This window comes from Mobula hypostoma, chromosome 2, assembly GCF_963921235.1.
Source record: "Mobula hypostoma chromosome 2, sMobHyp1.1, whole genome shotgun sequence".
Lineage (NCBI taxonomy): Eukaryota > Metazoa > Chordata > Chondrichthyes > Myliobatiformes > Myliobatidae > Mobula > Mobula hypostoma.
Window position 1 is genome coordinate 27,377,159 of NC_086098.1, and position 24,752 is coordinate 27,401,910.

The following is a 24,752-nucleotide window of genomic DNA, read 5'->3' on the forward strand; positions in this document are numbered from 1 at the left end:
CAAACAGTAGGAAGAGCGTAGCATACACTCACCAGAAATATATAGGGTAGCTACAGAGAACTGTTGATCATACTGTTGCAGTGCTGTCAAATATAACCTCGACCTGTAGTGAGGACAAGTAGGAAGATCCACTATCAATCTCTTGCAGTCTTGCCGCAATTGATTTAGTGATTATTGGTTTTCCAGATCTTACAAAAATTATGACATTTGTACTGGCAGGCTTTGCAGAGGACATGAAGCTTTGTTAACTTTTAAGTGTCAGTAGATGATGTTTCGCCAAGGCACACAGAATGCAATGCAACAGTAAGATTGAGGAGAGTCTGCACAGAACAGGACATAGTAATAGCAGATGGGGCCCTCATCAGCCACACTGTGCTTTGAGACCAGTTCTGTTGTTCAGTGAAAAACAATGGCCTCATTTCACCAGGAAGTTAGAGTGGTACAGTATTCACTTTCCCCATTGTCACTCTAAGCTGTGGCAGAGAAGTCTGCAACATTTCACACTTTCTGTACTGAGCAGAATTGGTTTCTTTCTCTCTTGGAGTGGGCAGCATGATAGTAAGAACATGTAAATATCCCAGGCCTGTGATGGGTGTTATTGACTATACTTACTAATGTACAAATACGTCACCACATCCAACCCTGCGTCTGTTTCCTTGCAGGCATGCTCAGTAAATCCAAGAACCATAATAGAATTAATGAAAGATTGCATCCAACAGGGAGGACAAAAAGTGTGCAAAAGACAACAATCTGTACAAACACAAGGAAATAATAATAATATTTCTCGGGGTTTCACAACCGATCGTTGTTGTGCAGCATACCAAGGTTCGGCCTAAGAGTCTGGCTCGGATTCAGAAGCCTAGGATCTCAGGGCTCTGGAGTCAGGCGGATTGAGGGTCGGTGTCACGACAGGAGACCCGTGTGTTGTCCCGGGAGTCGGGATATCTATGACTGTGTGCCCAATTTTTTTGAGCACAGAGCTCGAAAAAAGTGGCGTGGCAGACTTTTAACATCGTAGACCAGCGAGTTGTTTGTTATGTCTCCCCACTCGCTGGGAAAATTGAGACACCTCTTTCTCCCTTATTAGGGAGAGAGAGAAAACCTGTGGTATGTTGAATACTGGATGAAACACAAAGTCTTTGGGGTAACTACATGTCTGTGTCTTTGCTGTCGCTTTGCTCATGCTTGAGTGCTCGGTGGTGATGTCGATGCCTTTTTTTGCCGGTGGGGGGCGATTGCTGCTTGCTGCTGCTTACACATGGCAGGGGGGAGCTGGGGGTGACTTTGTGCTTCCAACATTTAACTGTCATTCATTCTTTGGGGTACTTCTCTGTTTTCATGGATGGTTGCGAAGAAGAAGCATTTCAGGATGTATATTGTATACATTTCTCTGACATTAATTGTACCTTTGAACCTTTGATAATAATAATAAATAAGTAAGCAATAAACATCGAGAACATGAGATAAAGAGTCCTTGAAAGAAACTTCCATGAATTCACACTTGATGAATTCTCGTTCATGACAGAAAACTGCTTTGCTGCTGTTATTTAAATAGTGGGGGATTGATACTTGCTGAAGTTCAAGTAATGAAGGATTCATACACTACAAGTATAACAACAATGGATACATGGCAAATACTAAATTACTGGACTGACAATTTGTAGACGTGAGTAACAATCCAAATGCGGATTTTTGTTTTGGAATTTAAATCTGGAAGGTGTAAAGAAAGTAGCAGCAGTGATGGAGACCATGAAACACCCAGTAAACAATAACAAAACGGAAAATTGTAAAGCATGAAAACTACAAATTCAAAAAGTGAAATGCCAGCAGTTCAAAAGTGTTCATTTCCCTTTGCTCAGTACTTAGTTGAACCACCTCTCAAAGCTACAGGTATTACAGCCAATAGCCTTTTGGGTAAGTCTCAATCAACTTTGCACAATGCTATGGAGCAAGATTTGCATTCTCCTCTTTGCAAAACTGTTCAAGCTGTGCCATGTTAGTTGGACAGCAGTCTTGAGGTCTTGCCAGAGATGTTTGATTGGGTTAATGGCAGGACTCTGGGCCACTCAAGAACATTAGTTTTCATCTGAAGCCACTCCATGGTTGCTCTGGCAGTGTTCTTTGAGTTGTTGTCCTGCTGAAAGACAGACTTCCTACCTAGTTTACGCTTTCTGGAAGAGGCTAGCAAGTCTTTATTCAGGATCTCTCGGTGTTTAGCAGCATTCATCCTCCCATCAATTCTGACCATCCCCTTAGCATGATATTATCCCACCATACTTTACAGTAGAGACGGTGTAAAGTTTGACATGCAGTATTAGATTTACACCACACATACTGCTTAGTGTTGAGGCCAAAAAGTCCCATTTTAGTCTCATCTGACGACAAGACCTTCTTCCACATCTTTACAGTATCTTTTAAGTGACGCTTTGCAAACGCTTTATGGGCAAGGATATGCTTTTTTTTTGAACCAGGGATTCTTCCTCCACTCTTCCATAAATACCTTTTTTGTGCAAGACCTTAGAGATTATGGAGCCATGAACTTCATCTCCATTTACAGCTACTGACTTCCGCAGCTCACTCAGAGAGACTCTTCGCATCACGGTAGCCTCTCTTATAAGTGCCACCTCCTCTCTGGTCACTAAGTGTACAGCAGCTGCCTGACCTAGAAAGTGTGGTTGTGGTTTTATATTTTTTCCACTTATTCACTATAGACTACACTGAGCTCTGAGGTATGTTCCATGCTTTTGAGATGGTCTTGTACCTTTCCTCTGATTCATGCTTCTCTGCTATCATTTCCCTGACTTGACTTGAATGCTCTTTTACCTTCATTTTCATTTGACCTTACAGAGAGAGTGGGTATTTATTTTTATGAATTCACTGAAAACAACTGATCATCCTATTTTCTTTTTTAACAAATTGGGTGAGTTGGCAAGGTAATATTGCACCTGAGGAAAGTTAGCATAGTAATTACAAAGGGGATGAATACTACTTCAGTTTGGGTTTTTAATTTTTAGCAAATTGTTGACAGGCTTTGGAATTTCTCTTTTGATTTGACATGATGCACAATGTTTTGTAGATTAGCTCAAAAAAATCCTATGTCAATATATTTCAAATTTAGAAAATGAGACAGTAAAATGTGAAAATAGTTGTGGGGGCTGAATACTTTCTCAAAGCACTGTATATTTCCATCACCTTGAGAGTGCCACATATGGACAATGAGGTGTTCTGCAGCTACATGGAGTTCTTCTCTCGGAGTGTGCACATATTCTGAGCACCAGCATGGTTATAAGCCAATAGTGGGCGGGCAGTGCTATCAGTTAGTCTGCCGATAGTGGCCATACTAGTGCATACAACTTGTGAGATGCTATCATGCTGGGACTTGTGGTCATATGTAAGAATTTGTTGGGGCAGTTAGAAATTAGGCACAGTTCCTCAACATTAGAGATTGAAGATAGCTGAGCAATGGCAATGAGTGAAACAGGTAGTGGAGGTTGGTGGGATACAGCTCTTGATGATGCACATATTGACCTTGACCACGTGTATAAATGAATTTGTTACTGTTCAGCTTCCAAATAATTGCAGCTGCAAACTTGATACACATATCGACATCTCCTACTGCCAAGTTGGTGATACATCAGGAAGGGTGTGCAGACCTCTCCCTCTCCAGCGTTGCATCAAAAATCTAGTAATGCACACAAAATCCTGGAGGGAACTCAGCAGGCCAGGCAACATCTACGGAAAAGAGTAAACAGTTGACGTTTTGGTCCGAGCCCCTTCATCAGGGCTCAATGAAACGTCTTGGCCTGAAACGTTGACCGTTTACTCCTTTCCACAGATGCTGCCTGGCCTGCTGAGTTCCTCCAGCATTTTGTGTGCATTGCTTTAGCTTTCCAGCATCTGCAGATTTTCTCATATCAAAAATCTAGTGCCTGATTTATTTTGAGATCTTTGTTTTCAGCCATGAATTTCAGTTAGCCAACAATTGAGATGATTTCCCTTATCAATTCCAGCTGTGAAGCACCTCACCTCAGAAGTGCAGCCTTTCCTTAAGCAGCACAAGCAAGCTTAGGTTTTCCCTGACCAATTGTAAAATTTGGGGCAGGATATACTAAAGCAACAGTGAGTACAGTTACCGCTGCTGAGGTCATTACTCTGAGTAGGAAGCTTGAATTTGACACATGGCCTGCAGCACTAGGCCAGGTGAGCTCAGGTTAATGAATTTTTATGATCTAACCACTTTGTTTTGCAAGCATATTTAAGTTAGCTTCAATAAAATTTTATCCAACCACACATGAAGTAACTACTAATCCCATGGTGAACATGAAAGAACTTTTGCAGCATTTGACTTTATAACAGCTCCTGTATATGTAACTGTAGTGATAATTATTCACTTTTATGCTCAACATATGTTCCATGTTTACTCTAGTGACATATCCTTTAATGACTTCTGTATCTTGATGTACAAATTTCTTTGTCTAATCAATGCATCAGTTTTCCCCACTTATACCACCAGTGAACCATGATAGAACTTGGTAATACAGCCATTATGCCTGTGCCTCTTCTCTGCTAGACAACATAGTATTAATTAAACTGCCAGACGCTTTTTATCTTTACATTGTTTTTTCTACTTCAAGCCTTCATCTGTCTATTTTTCTCTCATTCTTTGGTTTCAGTGAACGGTAGCTGCCATTGGTTCTCCCATTTGTTTAATCTATCTGCGTTGTCTTCCCTTTTCTATTCATTATGAATACCAATTATGTTCGTTCATTATGTGCTGTGTCGCATGACATGGGCAATCATGGTCTTTCCATGACCATGATTGGTCTTGTCAAGTTTTTCTAGATAAGTGGTTTGCCATTGCTTTCTTCTGGGCAGTGTTTTTACAGGATGGGTGACCCCAGTCATTATCAATACTCTTCAGAGATTGTCTGCCTGGCATCTGTGGTCGCATAACCGGGACTTGTGATCTGCATCAGTTGCTCATAATCCACAAATGTAAGCATACTCCTCTCCATTTCGATATCTAGATGATTCATATATAGAATAAAAATTTTGAGGTCAGCAGTGGGTGGGGAGAGTAGTGGTGGTGTAACTTTCACCATTGTTAGGCAAGCAAAGGATAAAATTTTTATTTCAGCTCTTTCTTACCTCCCAAACTTTCTTCCTGTTCACAGTTCTTTAGGCTTAATAACTTCCCTCTTGGAACCTTACAACATGCATAATGTAATTCCACACCCATGACACAGATTAGTAAGCAGAAACTGTTATGTACTTGGACCATAAGACTATAAGACATAGGAGCAGAATTAAACCATCTGGCCCATTGAGTCTGCTCTGCCATTCAATCATGGCTGATCCTTTTTTACTATTTCCTCCTCAACCCCAGTTCCCAGCCTTCTCCCCGTAACCTTTGATGCCATGCCCAATCAAGAACCTATCAATCTCTGCCTTAAATATAGCCAACGACCTGGCCTCCACAGCCAGATGTGGCAACAGGTTCTTGCAAGTTTGATGTGATCTATTTTTCAGAAAAACACTTCTTCATCTGCTAATACATCTCCAGATCTTTCTTGTCCCCTAATAATACCACACCATAGTAGCGTAGTGGTTTGCGCGGTGCTATGACAGCTTGGCGTGCAGAGTTTGGAGTTCAAATCTGGCACCATCTGTAAGGAATCTGTACATCCTCCCGGTGGAATGTGTGAGTTTGCTCCAGTTTCCTCTCACTGTTCAAAAACACACCAGGTAGGTTAGCTGGTCGTTGCTAATTATCCCGTGATTAGATTAGTGTCAAATTGGAGTTGTCCGTGGTTGCTGGGGTGGCACGAAGTGAAGGGCCGAAGGGCATATTCCGCACTGTATTGCCAAATAAATAAATAAATACTAGTTCGCTGATGACACATGAGAAAGTCTGCAGATTGTAAAAATACTATTCCCTTTCAACACATACGAAATGCTGGAGGAACTCAGCAGGCCGGGCAGCTTCTGTGGAAAAGAGTACAGTCAACGCTTCAGCAGGACTGGAGAAAAAGTGCCAAGCTTTCCATTCCAGGACATCAGAGATGTCCTCTTTTTTTGAAGACTGGGGTTTCCCTCCCTCTACGATTGATGCTGCCCTCACTCACATTTCCTCTATTTCCTGTGCACCTCATCTTTCCGCTGCCTTAATAGAGTCCCTCCTACCCTTACCTACCCCATAAGGCTCCGCATCCAACACATTATCCTCCACAAATTCCGCCATCTCCAAAGGGATCCCACTACTAAATGTACCTTTACCTCCCTCTTCCACCCCCCCCCTTTGCTTTCAGCAGGGAACACTCCCTCCATGATTTCCCTGTTCTTCTGTCCCTGCCCACTAATTACCCTCCAGGCATGTATCCATGCAAGTGGCCCAAGTGCTACACCTGTCCACACCCCTCCTCCCTCTCCTCTACTCATGGCCCCAGATAGACCTTCCAGGCTGAGGCAACACTTCACTTGCAAACCTGCTGGGGTTGTCTATTGTGTTCAGTGCTTCCGATGCGGCCTCCTCTACATTGGAGAGACACGTCGTAAATTAGGGAACTGCTTCATCGAGCACCTCTGCACCAATCGCCACAAACAGGACTTCCTAGTGACTAAACATTTTAATTCAGATTCCCATTCCTATCCTGACGTGTTGGTCCATGGTCTCCTCTTGTACCAGGATGAGGAGGAGCAACACCTTATATTCTGTCTCGGTAGCCTCCAACCTGATGGCACAAATATCAATTTCTCCTTCTGGTAAACAAATTTCCCCCACTTCTCAATTCCCCACTCTGACCTTTTACCTCTTCTCACCTGCCTATTACTTCCCCCTCCTCCTTCCCTTTCTCATATGGTCCACTCTCCTCTCCTATCTGATTCTTTCTTCTCCAACCCTTTACCTTCCCCCCCACCCCACCTGGCTTCACATATCACCTTCTGGCTAGCCTCTTTCCCCTCTTCTCACCTTTTTACTCTGAAATCTTCTGCCCTCCTTTTCAGTCTTGCTGAAGGGTCTTGACTCCAAACATTAACTGTTTTCTCTTTTCCGTAGATGCTGCCTGACCTTTTGAGTTCCTCCAGCACTTCATGTGTGTTACTCTGGATTTCCAGCATCCACAGAATCTCTCGTGTCTATAATATATTCTGTTAATTTTCATACATGTTGCACTTACTGTAGAAAATTTACTATTTCTAACCAGTAGAAGAAGAAGACATGAATTAACTAGTGGCCGTGAAGGAACTGGCGGTATTCAATTGCTACTCACTTTCTGCCTGACACAATTATCAGAGGGTATCAGGATAGTGAAATGTCTCTAAAAAATGAGGTGTGAGGCACTCTTTCCCTCTGCCAGCCTGCAGGTCACCTTTCGGCAAAGTGTAGCCGCTGCTTAGCACCCCCCCGCCCAATCAGCGTCACGCGTAGCCATGGGAGAGGGTGGTGGATGGTTGTATGAACAGCTAGTGCATATCCTAAGTCCTGGTTATGTGACCACTGATGCCAGGCATACAATCTCTGAGTATTGATAATGGCTGGAGTCACCCATCTTGTAAAGACACTGCCCAGAAGAAGGCAATGGCAAACCACTCCTATAGAAAAATTTGCCAAGAACAATCATGGTCAAGACTATGACTATCCATGTCATATGACATGGCACATAATGACTGAACAATTATCTTGCCAACATGTGATGAAACTAAGTGGGAAGTATATGCCTATACAAATTAGGGGTATACATTAGTTGTTGCTCCTGATTGTAACTGTAGGGTTTAAATTGGCTGAAATGTTGAATTCCTATTGTGCTCATTTCTACCATGGATCGGGCAACCTATTTAGATGGTCTTAAAAAGAGACTGCTGAAGACTGTCAAAATCCAGCAAAGTTAATTCTGGAATATCCTGAAATTCCACCAAAAAGCCTCAGCCCACTTCTCATCTGCTCACATCCATACTGCAGGAGTTGGCCCGATTCCCATGCTCTCAGGGGGCCATGAATTCAGTGTCCAGACTCACGAGGGGCAACTAATGAAAGCTGTCTTCGGACAGGTTCAGGATTCACGGTGGATTGACAAAACAGGCTTCCCTGTTGTCACTGCACCTACAATGGTCACAACATCAACATCAGCATCTTCTCTTTGAGTAACAAGAGAGTGCAGGTACTGCAAACTGAAGCAACAAAAAGAGGCACCCAAGACTTTCCCTCCATTGACGCTGCCCGACCTGCCGAGTTCCTCCAGCACCTCATTTGTATTGTCTTTGATTCATGATTCCCTGGCATGTGGTTATTCAACGCCATTCATTTTAAAAATAGACTGAAAATACCCTAGCAAAACATACAAAGACTATTCCATCACAGTTTTATCAGGAGCTGTGTAGAATCGTATCCATGGAGAGATCTTTATTCATAACCTCAAAAAATTTGCATGCATGGACCTGATTACAAGAGCTTACTTAAAGGACAAAGATGTTTTCCAAGAGAACAGAATGCAAAGAAATCCTGGGTGCACCCTCTTCAATTTCTAATTTTAACTTATTATAATTAACTTCAGTTGCACCAAACGCTTAATATAATGGTGTCCCTTGTTTGATGCTGTTTTCATCCAGAACCTCTGATAATTGGGAACCAGGCCACATTTACAATAAAACAGATGCTTTAAATGTCAGAGAGTTGTGCATCCAGCCTAATCACCTAACAGGTGCGAGTTTAACATTTTGTTGCTAAGTACCCTATACCCAAGAGCCAATTTTACAAATGTACAATCTCCCCAGGGAGGGCTTGCCCACTGGGATTGCATTGGAGGAAAATTAATGGATGGAAAAATTGTGCCACCAATGATTTGTAAACTTGGAATAAAAAGACACTAGCCAACATTGTAAATTCCAAAAATCAATCCTATAAAACAAACATTAAAACCTTCAGGAATTATGTGAGCTTTTCCATCCAATCAGTGTTAGATTCCTGAACATGCAATTATTCTTGCAGGAGATGGATTATGCATGGACAGGGTATGCTAGAAAATAACGGCCCAGTTGACGTATAATAACTTTGCAAAGCCTTCAGTTTTACTATTTAAAAGGAGTTACATGCTGAACAAGCAGCAGAGACTTGTCTTATTCAGATAGATATTCTACTTAGTAATAATAAGTAGAACTAACAATGTGCAACACACAGCCTATAACATTTCACGGATCATTGCCCCTATATTAGTAACTGCATGCAGTGAACAGCCACATGGTTACAATAACAACTTTATTCATTAACATTCCATATGGGAATCAAATCTAGAATGGACTGCTCCTCATTTTAAATGGCCAGTTGTAGTACAACGAGAATGTTACAATTAGATACACGCTATGTCAGAGATATTTTTCTTTTTCCTTATATTGCCTACTGATTTTTGCATAACTGAAGGTCGTGCTATTATTAATAAAATTAGAAAGGCCTTATTGCTGCCATGCTGTATGACTGTGGGTGCACTAGTGTGTGTAATTACTATGTCTGGCATTGTAGTCGATGACAGGTGTCATATCTTACCTTCAGGGCTGAAATTTGAAGTGTAAAGTGAATTGAAACAAGGGAGGCAATTATAATTCAGACAGATATAATTTTAGAGTTTTTTGACTCAAGATACTCTGAACTTCAGGCTTTGCAGACCTGGTTTGCCTTTTTCTATATGTGTATCTAAGAACTGAAGAATATTTGACACCAGTGTCCACACATGTCGCTTTTTAACCTCAATTTGTGTTTGAATGCTGTTACCGCACTTCAATTCTCAGAGCTGGTTTGGAAGAAATGGATATGAAGAATAAACTAGTCATTTGGTGATTGCTTCATTTTATAACTTCAGAAGTATAAAGAAGAATGTTGGAGTCAAAATTTGTCTTTGATTGTTTGCACTAGACAAACAATTTAGAAGCAGGGACATATTGTCTTTTACCTCTAAGGTTCGGCAACACTGAGGTCAATGAAAGCTGAACAGTGCAGGAATCATTCTATAAATCAGAATCAGAATCAGGTTTATTATCATGGGCGTGTGACGTGAAATTTGACAACCTAGCAGCAGCAGTTCAATGCAATGCATCATCTAGTAGAGAGAAAAAATAAATAAACAAGTAAATCAATTACATATATTGAATAGATTAAAAATGTGCAAAAACAGAAATACTGTATATTAAAAAAAAGTGAGGTAGTGTTCAAAGCTTTAAGGTCCATTATCGGCTGGCAGAGGGAAGAAGTTTCTACTGAATCGCTGAGTGTGAGCCTTCAGGCTTCTGTATCCTACCTGATGGTAACAGTGAGAAAAGGGCATGCCCTGGGGGCTGGAGGTCCTTAATAATAGACGCTGCCTTTCTGAGACACCGCTCCCAAAAGGTGTCCTGGGCACTTTGTAGGTTAGTACCCAAGATGGAGCTGACTAGATTTACAACCCTCTGCAGCTTCTTTCAGTCCTGTGCAGTAGCCCCTCCATACCAGACAGTGATGCAGCCTGTCAGAATGCTCTCCATGGTACAACTATAGAGGTTTTTGAGTGTATTTGTTGACATGCCAAATCTCTTCAAACTCCTAATGACGTATAGCCGCTGTCTTGCCTTCTTTGTAACTACATCGATACGTTGGGACCATCTTGACACCAAGGAACTTGAAGCTGCTCACTCTCTCCACTTCTGATCTCTCTATGAGAATTGGTATGTGTTCCTTCGTCTTATCCTTCCTGAAGTCCACAATCAGCTCTTTCATCTTACTGACGTTGAGTGCCAGGTTGTTGCTACTCCACTCCACTAGTTGGCATATCTCATTCCTGTACGCCCTCTTGTCTCCATATGAGATTCTACCAACAATGGTTGTATCATCAGCAAATTTATAGATGGTATTCAAGCTATGCTTAGCCACACAGTCATGTGTACAGAGAGAGTAGAGCAGTGGGCTAAGCACACACCCCTGAGGTGCGCCAGTGTTGATCATCAGCGAGGAGAATATATTATCACCAATCTGCATAGACTGTAGTCTTCCAGTTAGGAAGTTGAGGACCCAATTGCAGAAGGAGGTACAGAGACCCAGGTTCTGCAACTTTTCAATCAGGATTGTGGGAACAGACCTAATTATCCATCATTAAGGACCCTCATCACTCAGGTCACATCCTCTTCTCATTACCACCATCAGGGAAGAGGGTATACAAGCAATGTACAACTCGCTCGAAAAATATCTCGTGGAACATTGTCCTATATTAGTAACTGCACACAGTGCCACATAGTTACGGTAACAACATACGATATGGGAATCAAGTCTAGAGTGGTCTGCTCCTCATTTTAAATGTCCAGTTGTAGTTGAAAGAAGAATGCTACAATTAGATATACGATATGTTAGAGATAATTTTCTTTTCCTCATATTGCCTACTGATATTTCTCAGTACTGAAGGTCATGCTATTATTAATAAAAGTGTAAAGGCTGTATTCTGGCCATTTTTCCCCTCCGCCATCAGATTTCTGAATGGACAATTAATCAACCCATGAATACTACCTCACTATTTTTGCTCACTTTTTGCACTATTAACTTCATATAAATTTTTTTAATGTATAAATTTCTTATTATAATTGACAGTTTTTTAATGTACTGAGCACACCTACATGAAATGCTGCCATAGAAAAGCAGCATCCATCATCAGAGATCCCCACCACCCAGGCCATGCTCTCTTCTCGTTCTTGTGTAGAATATCCTAAATGTTAACTTGCAGGTAGAGTCGGTGGTGAGGAAGGCAAATGCAATGTTAGCACTTGTTTCAAGAGGTCTAGAATGCAAGAGTAGGGATGTGATGCTGAGGCTTTAAAAGGCACCAGTGAGGCCTCACCTTGAGTATTGTGAACAGTTTTGGACTCCTCATCTAAGAAATGATGTGCTGGCATTGGAGAGGGTTCAGAGGAGGTTCACAGGGATGATTCCAGGAATGAAAGGGTTATCATACAATGAATGTTTGATAGCTCTGGGTCTGTACTCACTGGAATTTAGAAGGATGAGGGGGGATCTCATTGAAACCTTTCGAATGTTGAAAGGCCTAGACAGAGTAGATGTGGAAAATATGTTTCCAATGGTTGGGGAGTCTTGGACAAGAGGGCACAGCCTCAGGATAGAGGGCCATCCATTTAAAACAGAGATACAGAGAAATTTCTTTGGCCAGAGGGTGGTGAATTTGTGGAACTTATTACCACAGGCAGCTATGGAGGCCAGGTCGTTAGGTGTACTTAAGGCAGAGATTGATAGGTTCTTGATTGGACATGGCATCAAAGGTTATGGGGAGAAGGCTGGGGAGTGGGGGTGAGGAAGGGAAAAAAAGGATCAGCCATAATTGAATGGTGGAGGAGACTCAATGGGCCAAATAGCCTAATTCTGTTCATATGTCTTATGGTCTTCACAAAGCAGCTTGCACTCTCCGGAATGGTATAACCTGCCATCTCAGAACTTTTCCTGATGATTTAGAATGAACATATCATGACTCTGCAGCTCATCCTAACTTGGAACTAGTATGGTTCTCAGTGCACCAGTAACAAAAGAGGCCAGAGGAATTCTACTCCAGCCTTGAGCAAACTCTGGCCTAAATTGCAGTGGGAGACAAGCTGATCCTCCTTGATCACTTCAACGTCAGAGTCAGGAAGGATATAAACCTTTGTGAAGGCACGACTGGCAGAGGAGTCTTTACTTGTCATAATGAACACCTGGTTTCATCAGGGATTCAAGTGCAAGATATCTTAACAACTCCCAGATTCCAAGCATTATTGTCAAAATGAGGGACCAGAAAGACATCTGCGTCAATAGCATGAGATTGGAAAGAAATAGCTGAGGGCCTAGCCACTGCCTAATCCAATCTTTCATCTGCATCAGCTTGTCTTCTAAACAGTGACAGCAACAGAAATACTGCATAATAAAACCAGTGCTGAAGGTCTCCAAAACAAACTCCTCACCAGTGGGAGCTACAGAGTGTCCACAGCTTCTGGACTGCCCTGAAGTCTTTTGTAATTAGCACCTGGCTTCTCTACCAGAAAGTATCAGGATTGATTCAGAGACCCATCAGGAATTGCAAATAATTAACTATAACGTGCAAGGTGCTATTGGATTGGAAGTATCATCATGTATTAAAGGCAGAGAAAAAAACAGATTATAAACACAGGAAGACAAACATCCAACAAAAACCCTTGATTTAAAAGCAAATGATGGACCAGAAATTGTAGCCAGCTGATAATCATGTTACATAGATTCTTCAGCTTTGTCTAGCCAGGGGTTCCCAACATGGGGTCCATGGGCACTTTGCTTAGTGGTCTTGATCCATGCCATAAAAAGGGTTGGGAACACCTGGTCTAACCCATCTAGGGTTCAAATACCTGAGTCCACATTACTAAGAGCCAAGAATAGACGATAGATAACCAAGGATAGACCAACATCAGTGGCCACTGGAAGTAGCTTTCAAAGATCTTCCCTAATGAGACTTTGCCTTTGACATCATATACGAGTCAAAATAAGTAGGTACAAGACTCTATCAAGCCCTTCAGTCCACTGAGTCAATGCTAAACAATGTTATTTTGCAGCTTTATAGCACTCTGGTTAGGCTCTATCTGGAGTATTACCCTTATTTCTTGTCTCCCCAATATAGGACTACAAGACCATAAGATATAGGAGCAGAATTAGACTATTTGTCCCATTGAGTCTGCTCCACCATTTCATCATGGCTGAGCCAATTTTCCTTTCAGCCCCACTTTCCTGCCTTCTCCCCATATCCCTTCACGCCCTCGACTACTCAAGAATCCCTGTATCCTGTCATGTCCTGACCCTATCAACCTCGGCCTTAAACAGAGCTCGTAAAAAGCAACAAAACAGTCTTTTTAACATCGTAAATCAGCTGGTTGTTGTTATGTCTCCCGCTCGCTGTGAAAATAGGGGACACCTCCCTCTCCCTTATTAGGGAGAGGGAGAGAGAACCTGTAGGTTGCTGAATGCCGGATGAAATGCAATAGTGTTTTTGGGTAACCGCAAGGTCTGTGTCTTTGCCATCACCTAGCTCATGTTTGTGCTCGGTGGTGGGTGTGCTTTTTTTTTGCCGGTGGGGGGAGGGGGATTGTTGTTTGCTGCCACTTACATGCGGCGGGGGGGAACTTGGGGGGGCCTTTGGGGTTCTCATGTTTAACTGTCGTTTACTCTTTGGGGTACTTCTCTGTTTTCATTGATGCTTTGCAAAGAAAAAGCATTTCAGGATGTATATTGTATACATTTCTCTGACATTAATTTGAACATTTGAACCTTTGAAATATACATAAAAACTTGGCCTCCACAGCTGCTCAAAACAAACTTCCATAGATTCACTACTCTCCGGATAAAGAATTTCCTCCTCATCTCTGTTCTAAAAGGGTGCCCCTCTATTCTGAGGCTGTGCCCTCTGGTCTTAGACTCTCCCACCATAGAAAACATCCTCTCCACGTCTGCTATATCAAGGCCGTTCACCAATTGATAGGTTTCAATGAGGTCACCCACACATTATTCTGAATTCTAGTGAATACAGGCCCAGAGCCATCAAATGCTCTTCATATGACAAGCCATTCAATCCTGGTATCATTTTTGTGAACCTCATTTGAACCCTCTCCAGTTTCAGCACATCCTTTCTAAGATAATGGGCCCAGACTTGATCACAATACTCCCAAGTGAGGCCTCGCCAGTACTTCATAAAGTCTCAATGTTACAGTACATCCTTGCTTTTATATTCTAGTCCTCTTGAAATGAATGCTATCCCTCATCACATTTGCCTTCCTCATCACAGACTCAACCTGAAAATTAACCTTTAGGGAATCCTGCACAAGGACCCAGTTTTTGCGTTTCAGTTTTTGGTACTTTCATTCCATTAAAAAAATTTGTCAACCCTTTCATTTCTTCTACCAAAGTGCATGACCATACACTTCCTGACACTGTATTCCATCTGCCATTTCTTAGGCCATTCTCCTAATCTGCCTATGTCCTTCTGTAACCTATCTTCATATTGTCTGCAAGCTTTGCAACAAAGCCATCAATTCCATCATCCAAATCATTGACATATAATGTAAAAAGAATCATATAATGTAAAAACACAGACCCCTGTGGAACACCTCAGGTCACCAGCAGCCAACTAGAAAATGCTCCTTTATTCCCATTCTTTGCCTCCTGCCAATCAACCACTGCTTTATTCATGCTAGAATCTTTCTTGTAAAACCATGGGCTCATAACTTGTTAAGTAGCCTCATGTGAGGCACCTTGTCATAGGCCTTCTGAAAATCCAAGTACACAACGTCAACTGATTCTCCTTTGTTTATCCTGCTTGTTATTTCTTCAAAGAGTTCCAACAGATTTGTCAGGCAAGATTTACCCTTGAGGAAACCATGTTGACTACGGCCTATTTTATCATGTGCCTCCAAGTACCCCAAGACTCAGTCTTAATATTCGACTCCAGCATCTTCCCAACCATTGAGGTCAGACTAACTGGCCTATAGTTTCCTTTCTTCTGCCTCTCTCCCTTGCTGAAGATTGGAGTAACATTTGCAATTTTCCAGTCTTCTGGAATCATTCCAGAATCTAGTGATTCTTGAAAGATCATTATTAATGCCTCCATGATCTCTTCAGCCAGCTCTTTCAGAACTCTGGGGTGTACACCATCTGATCCAGGTGAATTATCTATCTTCGAACCTTTCAGTTTCACAAGAACCTTCTCTCTAGTTATGGTAATTTCATACACTTTATGACTCCTGAAACCTGGAACTTCCACCAAGTCTCTTCCACAGTGAAGACTGATGCAAAATACTTATTTAATCCATCCGCTATTTTGTTGTCCCCCATTACTATCTCTCCAACATCATTGTCCAGTAGTCTGATACCATTCTCACCTCTGTTTTACATTTTATGTATCTGAAGAAACTTTTAGTGTCCTCTTTAACATTATTGGCTAGCTTACTTTTGAATTTCAATTTTAACTTCTTAATGACTTTTTTAGTTGATGTCTGTGTTTTTAACAGCTTCCAAATCCTCTAACTTCCCACTAATCTTTGCTCTATTTTATGGATAGTGGATAGGCTTTTTCCATTGAGAGTGGGGGAGATTCAAACAAGAGGACACGAGTTGAGAGTTAAAGGGCAAAAGTTTAGGGGTAACATGAGGAGGAACTTCTTTACTCAGAGAGTGGTAGCTGTGTGGAATGAGCTTCCAGCAGAAGTGGTTGAGGCAGGTTCGATGTTGTCATTTAAAGTTAAATTGGACAGCTATATGGACAGGAAAGGAATGGAGGGTTATGGGCTGAGCGCAGGTCGGTGGGACTAGGTGAGAGTAAGAGTTCGGCATGGACTAGAAGGGCCGAGATGGCCTCTTTCCGTGCTGTAATTGTTATATGGTTATATGCCCTCTCTATGGCTTTTATACTGGCTTTGACTTCTCTTGTTAGGCATGATTGTGTCATCTTTCCTTAAGAATACTTCTTTGTCTTTGAGATGAATATATCCTGTGCCTTCTGAATTACTTCCAGAAATTCAAGCCGTTGCTGCTCTGCCGTCACCCCGCCAGTGCTATTTTCCAATCAATTTTGGCCACCTCTGTCGTGCCTCTCTAATTCCCTTTAATCCACTGTAATACTGATACATCTGACTTTAGCTTCTCCGTTTCAAATTTCAGGGTGAATTCAATCATATTATGATCACTTGCCCCAAAGGTTCTTTTTTACCCTAAGCTCCCTAATCAATTCTGGTTCATTGCACAACACCCAATCCCGAATAGCTGATGCTCAGGTGGGCTCAACCATGAGTTGCTCTGAAAAGCCATCTTATCGGCACTCTAGAAATGTTCCCTTCTGTAATCCAGCACCAACCTAATTTTCCCAATCTACCTGCATTATAAAGTCTCCCATGACTACTGTAACATTGCCCTGTACAAGCGAGACAGGCTACACCTGAACTACAAGGGGACAAATATCCTTGCAGGGAGGTTTGTTAGTGCTTTTGGGGAGGGTTTAAACTAGATTTGCAGGGGGCTGGGAACCAGAGCGCTAGAGCAGATAGTGGAGCGGGGGTGAAAATAAATGATGTTAAAAGTTCATGCAAAGTCACAAATAGAAAGGTTGTGTATGGTGATAATAATCTTCTGAGGTGTGTCTACTTCAATGCAAGGAGTATTGTGGGGAAGGCTGACGAGCTGAGGGCATGAATTGACATATGGAATTACGACATTATAGCCGTTAGTGAAACTTGGCTACACGAGGGGCAGGACTGGCAGCTTAGTGTTCCAGGGTTCCGATGTTTCAGATGTGATAGAGGCAGGGGGATGAAGGGTGGAGGGGTGGCATTGCTTGTCAGGGAAAATGTTACAGCAGTGCTCAGGCAGGACAGATTAGAGGGCTTGTCTACCGAGGCCATATGGGTGGAACTGAGATACAGGAAAGGTATGACCACATTAATGGGTTTGTATTACAGACACCCAATAGTCAGCGAGAATTGGAGGAGCAAATCTGCAGAGAGACAGCAGACAACTGCAGGAAACATAAAGTTCTGATAGTAGGGGATTTTAATTTTCCACATATTGATTGGGAGTCCCATACTGTTAAAGATCTAGACGGGTTAGAGTTTGTAAAATGTGTTCAGGAAAGTTTCCTAAATCAATATATAGAGGTACCAACTAGAAAGGATGCAATATTAGATCTCCTATTAGGAAATGAGTTAGGACAGGTGACAGAAATCTGGGTAGGGGAACACTTTGGTTCCAGAGATCACAACACCATTAGTTTCAACTTGATCATGGATAAAGATAGATCTGGTCCTCAAGTTGAGGTTCTAAACTGGAAAAACGCCAAATTTGAAGAAATAAGAAAGGATCTAAAAAACGTGGATTGGGACAGGTTGTTCTCTGGCAAAGATGTGATTGGTAAGTGGGAGGCCTTCAAAGGAGAAATTTTGAGAGTGCAGAGTTTGTATTTTCTTGTCAGGATTAAAGACAAAGTGAATAAGAATAAGGAACCTTGGTTCTCAAGGGATATTGGAATTCTGATAAAGAAGAAAAGAGAGAGGTATGACATGTGTAGGAAACAGGGAGCAAATAAGGTGCTTGAGGAGTATAAAAAGTGCAAAAAAAATACTTAAGAAAGAAATCAGGAGTGCTAAAAGAAGACATGAGGTTGCTTTGGCAGTCAAAGTGAAGGATAATCCAAAGAGCTTCTACAGGTATATTAAGAGCAAAAGAATAGTAAGGGAGAAAATTGGTCCTCTTGAAGGTCAGAATGGTCGGCTATGTATGGAACCAAAAGAAATGGGGGAGATCTAAAATGTTTTTTTTTTGCGTCTGTATTTACTAAGGAAACTGGCATAGAGTCAATGGAAATAAGGTAAACAAGTAGTGAGGTCATGGAACCTATACAGATTGAGGAGGAGGAGGTGCTTGCTATCTTGAGGCAAATCAGAGTAGATAAATCCCCAGGACCTGACAAGGTTTTCCCTCAGACCTTGAAGGAGACTAGTGTTGAAATTGCAGGTGCCCTGGCAGACTTATTTAAAATGTCGGTATCTACGGGTGAGGTGCCGGAGGATTGGAGGATAGCTCATGTTGTTCTGTTATATTAAAAAAGGCTCTAAAAGTAATCTGGAAAATTATAGGCCGGTAAGTTTGACGTCGGTGGTTCTAAATTATTGGAAGGAGTACTGAGAGATAGGATCTACAAGTATTTGGATAGACAGGGACTTATTAGGGAGAGTCAACATGGCTTTGTGCATGGTAGGTCATGTTTAACTATTAGAGTTTTTTGAGGAGGTTACTAGGAAAGTGGATGAAGGGAAGGCAGTGGATGTTGTCTATATTGACATCAGTAAGGCCTTTGACAAGGTCCCACAAGGGAGGTTTATATAGGAAGATTCAGTCTCTAGGTATACATGGAAAGCTAGTAAATTGGATTAGACATTGGCTCAATGGGAGAAGCCAGAGAGTGGTAGTGGAGGATTGCTTCTCTGAGTGGAGGCCTGTGACTAGTGGTGTGCCACAGGGATCAATGCTGAGCCCACTGTTATTCGTCATCTATATCAATGATCTGGACGATAATGTGGTAAATTGGATCAGCAAATTTGCTGATGATACAAAGATTGGAGGTGTAGTAGACAGTGAGGAAGGTTTTCAAATCTTACAGAGGGATTTGGACCAGCTGGAAAAATGGGCTCAAAAATGGCAGATGGAGTTTACTACAGACAAGTGTGAGGTATTGCACTTTGGAAGGACAAACCAGGGTAGAACATACCCAGGGTAGAAATTCCCTAAAAGTGGCATCACAGGTAGATAGGGTCGTAAAGAGAGCTTTTGGTACATTGGCCTTTATTAATCAAAGTATTGAGTATAAGAGTTGGAATATTATGGTGAGGTTGTATAAGGCATTGGTGAGGCCGAATTTGGAGTATTGTGTACAGTTTTGGTCACCAAATTACAGGAAGGATATTAATAAGGTTGAAAGAGTGCAGAGAAGATTTACAAGGATATTGCCAGGACTTGAGAAACTGAGTTACAGAGAAAGGTTGAATAGGTTAGGACTTTATTCCCTGGAGCGCAGAAGAATGAGGGGAGATTTGATAGAGGTATATAAAATTATGATGGGTATAGATAGAGTGAATGCAAGCAGGCTTTTTCCACTGAGGCTAGGGGAGAAAAAAACCAGAGGTTATGGGTTAAGGGTGAAGGGGGAAAAGTTTAAAGGGAACATTGGGGGGGGCTTCTTCACACAGAGAGTGGAATTTGTTGCCACGGGCAGCAGTGGAGGCCAAGTCATTGGGTGTATTTAAGGCAGAGATTGATAGGTATCTGAGTAGCCAGGGCATCAAAGGTTATGGTGAGAAGGCGGGGGAGTGGGACTAAATATGAGAAAATGGATCAGCTCATGATAAAATGGCGGAGCAGACTCGATGGGCCGAATGGCCTACTTCTGCTCCTTTGTCTTATGGTCTTATGGTGGGAGTGTGGAATGAGCTGCTAGATGAAGTGGTAAATGCAAGCTCACTTTTAACATTTAAGAAAAACTTGGACAGGTACATGGATGGGAGGTGTATGGAGGGATATGGTCCAGGTGCAGGTCAGTGGGACTAGGCAGAAAAATGGTTCGGCACAGCCAAGAAGGGCCAAAAGGCCTGTTTCTGTGCTGTAATGTTTCTATGGTTCTATGGATAACTGGGACCTCTCCGGGGCAGGTGTAACCTGTACAAATGGGATGGGTTGAACTTGAATCTGAGAAGAACCAATATTCTTGCGTGCAGATTTACTAGAGCAGTTGCGAGTGTTTTAGACTCATATGACAGGGGAATAGGAATCAGTATGACAGAGCTGAGGATGAGCCAGCAGGTTTACAGGTAGATGATGGACATAGCATGAATGTAAGGAAGGACAAGCCAATGACTGAGTACAAATGCAGACAAAGCACAGAGTTAAATTGTACCACAGAGGCAAAATTCAAAAGGGCAAAGATTGCAGAACTGAAGGTGCTGTATTTAAATGCACATAGCATTCGGAATAAGGTAGATGAACTTGTGGCGTAATCACAGATTGGTCAGTACGATGTTGCGGTCATCACTGAGTCGTGGCTGAAAAAAAGGCCATAGTTGGGAGCTTAACATCAATGGATATACTTCGTATCGAAAGGACAGGCAGGAAGGCAAGGACAGTGGTGTGGCTCTGTTGGTGAAAGGTGGAATTACATCTTTAGAAAGTGGTGACATAGGGTCAGAGAATGTTCATTCTTTGTGGGTGGATTTCAGAAACTGCAAGGGTAAAAAAAATATTAGGGGGGATCGTATATAGGGCTCCAAATGGTAGCCAAGATGTGGGGATGAGTTTGCAAAGGGAGCTGGAAAAGGCATGTAATAAGTGTGAATGTCACAATTGTAATGGGGGACTTCAACATACAAGTGGATTGGGAAAAGCAGGTTGGTGTTGGAATGCAAGAAAGGGATTTTTTTTTACGACTATATAATAGCTTTTTAGAGCAGTTTGTGCTTGAGGCTGCTTGGGGAAAGGGCATCTTAGATTGTTTGTTGTGTTCTAACCCAGATCTTATTAGGGAGCTTAATGTAAAGGAACTCTTAGGAAGCAGTGATCATAATATGATGGAATTCATATTGCAATTTGAGAGGGGAAAGCACAAGTCACATGTATCAATATCACAATGGAAGAAAGAGAATTACAGAGGCATGAGAGAGGAACTTGCCCAGGTGGATTGGAGGAGGATACTGGCGTGGATGACAGCAGAGCAGGGATGCCTGAAGATTCTGGAAATATTTCACAAGGTGCAGGATAGACATGTCCTACAGAAGTTCTCAAACGGCAGGGGTAGGCAACTGTGGCTGACAAGGGACGATAAGGATGGCATAAAAGCCAAGGAAAGGGCATATCAGGCAGCAAAAGTGAGTGTGAAGTGGGATGATTGGGAAGCCTTTAAAATCCAACAAGACCATAAGACAAAGGAGCAGAAGTCAGCCATTCGGCCCATCGAGTCTGCTCCGCCATTTTATCATGAGCTGAAGGCAACTAAAAAAGCTATAAGAAGGGAAAAGGTTAAATATGAGGGCAAACTAGCTGATAATATAAAGTAGGATACCAAAAGTTGTTTCAGTTATATGAAGAGTAAAAGGGAGGACAGAGTTGATATTAGACCACTGAAAAATTATGCTGGTGAGGTAGTTATGGGGGACAAAGAAATGGCAACGTACCCCTTAATGGGTACTTTGCATCAGTCTTCACTGTGGAAGACCCTAGCAGTGTGCCAGGTGTCTGTGAGTGTCAGGGAGTGGAAGTCAGTGTCATTGCTATTACAAAGGAAAAAGTGCCAGGCAAACTGATAGGTCTTAAGGTGGATAAGTCACCTGGACCAGAAGGACTACATCGCAGAGTCCTGAGAGAGGTTGCTGAAGAGATGGCAGATACATTGGTTCTGATCTTTCAAGAAGCAACACACATCAAAGTTGCTGGTGAACGCAGCAGGCCAGGCAGCATCTCTAGGAAGAGGTACAGTCGACGTTTTGGGTCGAGACCATTCATCAGGACTAACTGAAGGAACAGCTAGTAAGAGATTTGAAAGTGGGAGGGGGAGGGGGAGATCTAAAATGATAGGAGAAGACAGGAGCGGGAGGGATGGAGCCAAGAGCTGGACAGGTGATTGGCAAAAGGGGTGTGAGAGGATCATGGGACAGGAGGCCTAGAGAGAAGGAAAAGGAGAGAGAGGAAAAGGGGGAGGGGGGAAAAACCCAGAGGATGGGCAAGGGGTATAGTCAGAGGGACAGAGGGAGAAAAAGGAGAGATAGAGCAAGAATGTGTGTATATAAATAAATAACGGATGGGTTACGAGGGGGAGGTGGGGCATTAGAGGAAGTTAGAGAAGTCAATGTTCATGCTGTCAGGTTGGAGGCTACCCAGACGGAATATAAGATGTTGTTCCTCCAAACTGAGTGTGGCTTCATCTTTACAGTAGAGGAGGCCATGGACAGATATATCAGAATGGGAATGGGATGTGGAATTAAAATGTGTGGCCGCTGGGAGATCCTGCTTTCTCTGGCGGACAGAGCGTGCACTTGATTCTGGCATGGTCCTGGAGGACTGGAAGATTGCAAATGTCAATCCACTCTTTAAGAAGGGATGAAGGCAAAAGGACGGAAATTATAAGCCAGTCAGCCTAACCTCAGTGGTTGGGAAAGTGTTGGAGTCTATTATTAAGGATGAGGTTTCGGGGTACTTGGAGACTAATGATAAAATAACTCAAAGTCAGCATGGTTTCTGTAAAAGGTGGACATAGGCAAAGCACTGGATGTCATTTACTTGGATTTTCAGAAGGCTTTTGATAGGGTGACACACATGAGGCTGCTGAACAAGATAAAATCCTGTGGCATTATTGAAGACACTGGCATGGATAGCAGAATGGCTGACAGGCAGGAGGCAGCAAGTGGGAATAAAGGGGGCCTTTTTGGTTGGCTGCCAGTGACTAGTGCTTTTCCTCAGGGGTCAGTAGTGGGACCACTAGTTTTCACATTGTTTGACAATGATTTGGATAATGGAATTGATGGCTTTGTGGCAAAGTTTGCAGATGATATAAAGATTGGTTGATGGGTAGGTAGTGCTGAGGAAGCCATGTGATTGCAGCAGGACTTAGACAAATTGGAAGAATGGGCAAAAAATGGCAGATGGAATACAATGTTGGGAAATGTATGATAATACATTTTGGTAAAAGCAACAATAGCGCAGACTATTATATAAATGGGGAGAAGTTCAAACATCTGAGGTGCAGAAGGACTTAGGAGTCCTCGTGGAAGATGCTTAGAAGATTCAATTACAGATTGAGTCTGTGGTAAAGAAGGCAAATGCAATGCTGGCATTTATTTCAAGGGGAACAGAATATAAAAGCACGGAGATAATGATGAGTCTTTATAAGACACTGGTCAGGCCGCACTTGGAGTACTGTCAACAGTTTTGGGCCTCTTATCTCAGAAAGGGTGTGTTGTCATTGGAGAGAGTCCAGAGAAGGTTGACAGGAATGATTCTGGGAATGAAGGGGTTAACATACAAGGAGTGTTTGGCAGCTTTGGGCCTGTTCTCACTGGAATTTAGAAGAATGCTGGGGGGGTGCAGGTTTCATTGAAACCTATTGAATGTTGAAAGGATTAAATATGATGCATGTGGAGAGAATGTTTCCTTTGGAGGGGGTTTCCAGAACTAGAGAGCACAGCCTCAAAGTTGAGGGGCGACCCTTTAGAACAGAGGTAAGAGGAGGAATATTTTTAGCCAGAGAGTAGTGCCTACGGGAGTAAACCCAGCCAGCAAATTCAGAGTGGATTCCCTAAGGCAGCTGGATGTCATTGAACATCCTTCCAGCAGCTCCTGGTGCCAAACATATGGCTTCATAAGCTTTCATTTGGACTACACTGGTGAGGCTGAGAGGGGGATCTCAGGATCTCCATACCTTCCGCTCAGGCTTGTGATGTTGATCATCATCACTCATTGTCCTTCGAGACAGACAGATGCCAATCACCACCACGGGGAGAAGATGCAAACTCCCAGGATGATCCTTGGAATAGCACAAAGGATGCTATGGTCAGCATGCCCAGTTGGGCTGAATAGCCTGTTTCAAAGTTGTATTACTCTATGACTCCATACACCATTTTTGATAGGACTTTCAAACCCAGGTTAACTAACACCTAATTGCTTCTACCATTACCTGCAAATTCCCTCCAACTTGTATGATATTCTGACTTGAGCAGATTTTCATTGAGTGTTGAGTCAATATCTTAAAACTCTCTTTATAATCGCATAATGGGTTCCTTAAGATTGTTGTAGCTGGGAGTGGTAGTGGGGATAAACTCCTACTACCTATTGAATGCTCTCAATGGTGTGCGTTCTCAAGTAGCCTATCACAACCAAGCCCTGCTCCTGGCCTTCATGGGTGGCTTAATTACTATCCTGGCAGAATCATTTTTACTGACAGGAGAAGGGGCAAAGGCTGGTTAATGGCGCCTTATAACCAGTCAATTCTGGCAGATGAGGCTCAACAGCTCATCTAGGAGAGGGGAAACTCTGATCTTATACCTCCGCTGCCTTGTGGCTATACCCACTCATGGGGAAGGCTTCGGGGGGGAAAGTCTAGAGCTGGAATACCTAAGTCAGTTCTACATTGAGTTCAATGCTACGAGGCAACTCCTGTGACGCCACTGGTGCTAACCTGTTTCAGTCTCTGCTGTTCCTTTGGATTCCT

The 24,752-nt window shown here is 42.5% G+C and overlaps 1 protein-coding gene across 1 annotated transcript in view; it reads right to left on the reverse strand.

Annotated features, from left to right (window-relative positions):
* The window catches only part of tmem244 (transmembrane protein 244), a 99,144-nt gene that overhangs the window by 69,420 nt on the left and 4,972 nt on the right, over positions 1-24,752 (reverse strand). The window lies entirely within an intron of this gene.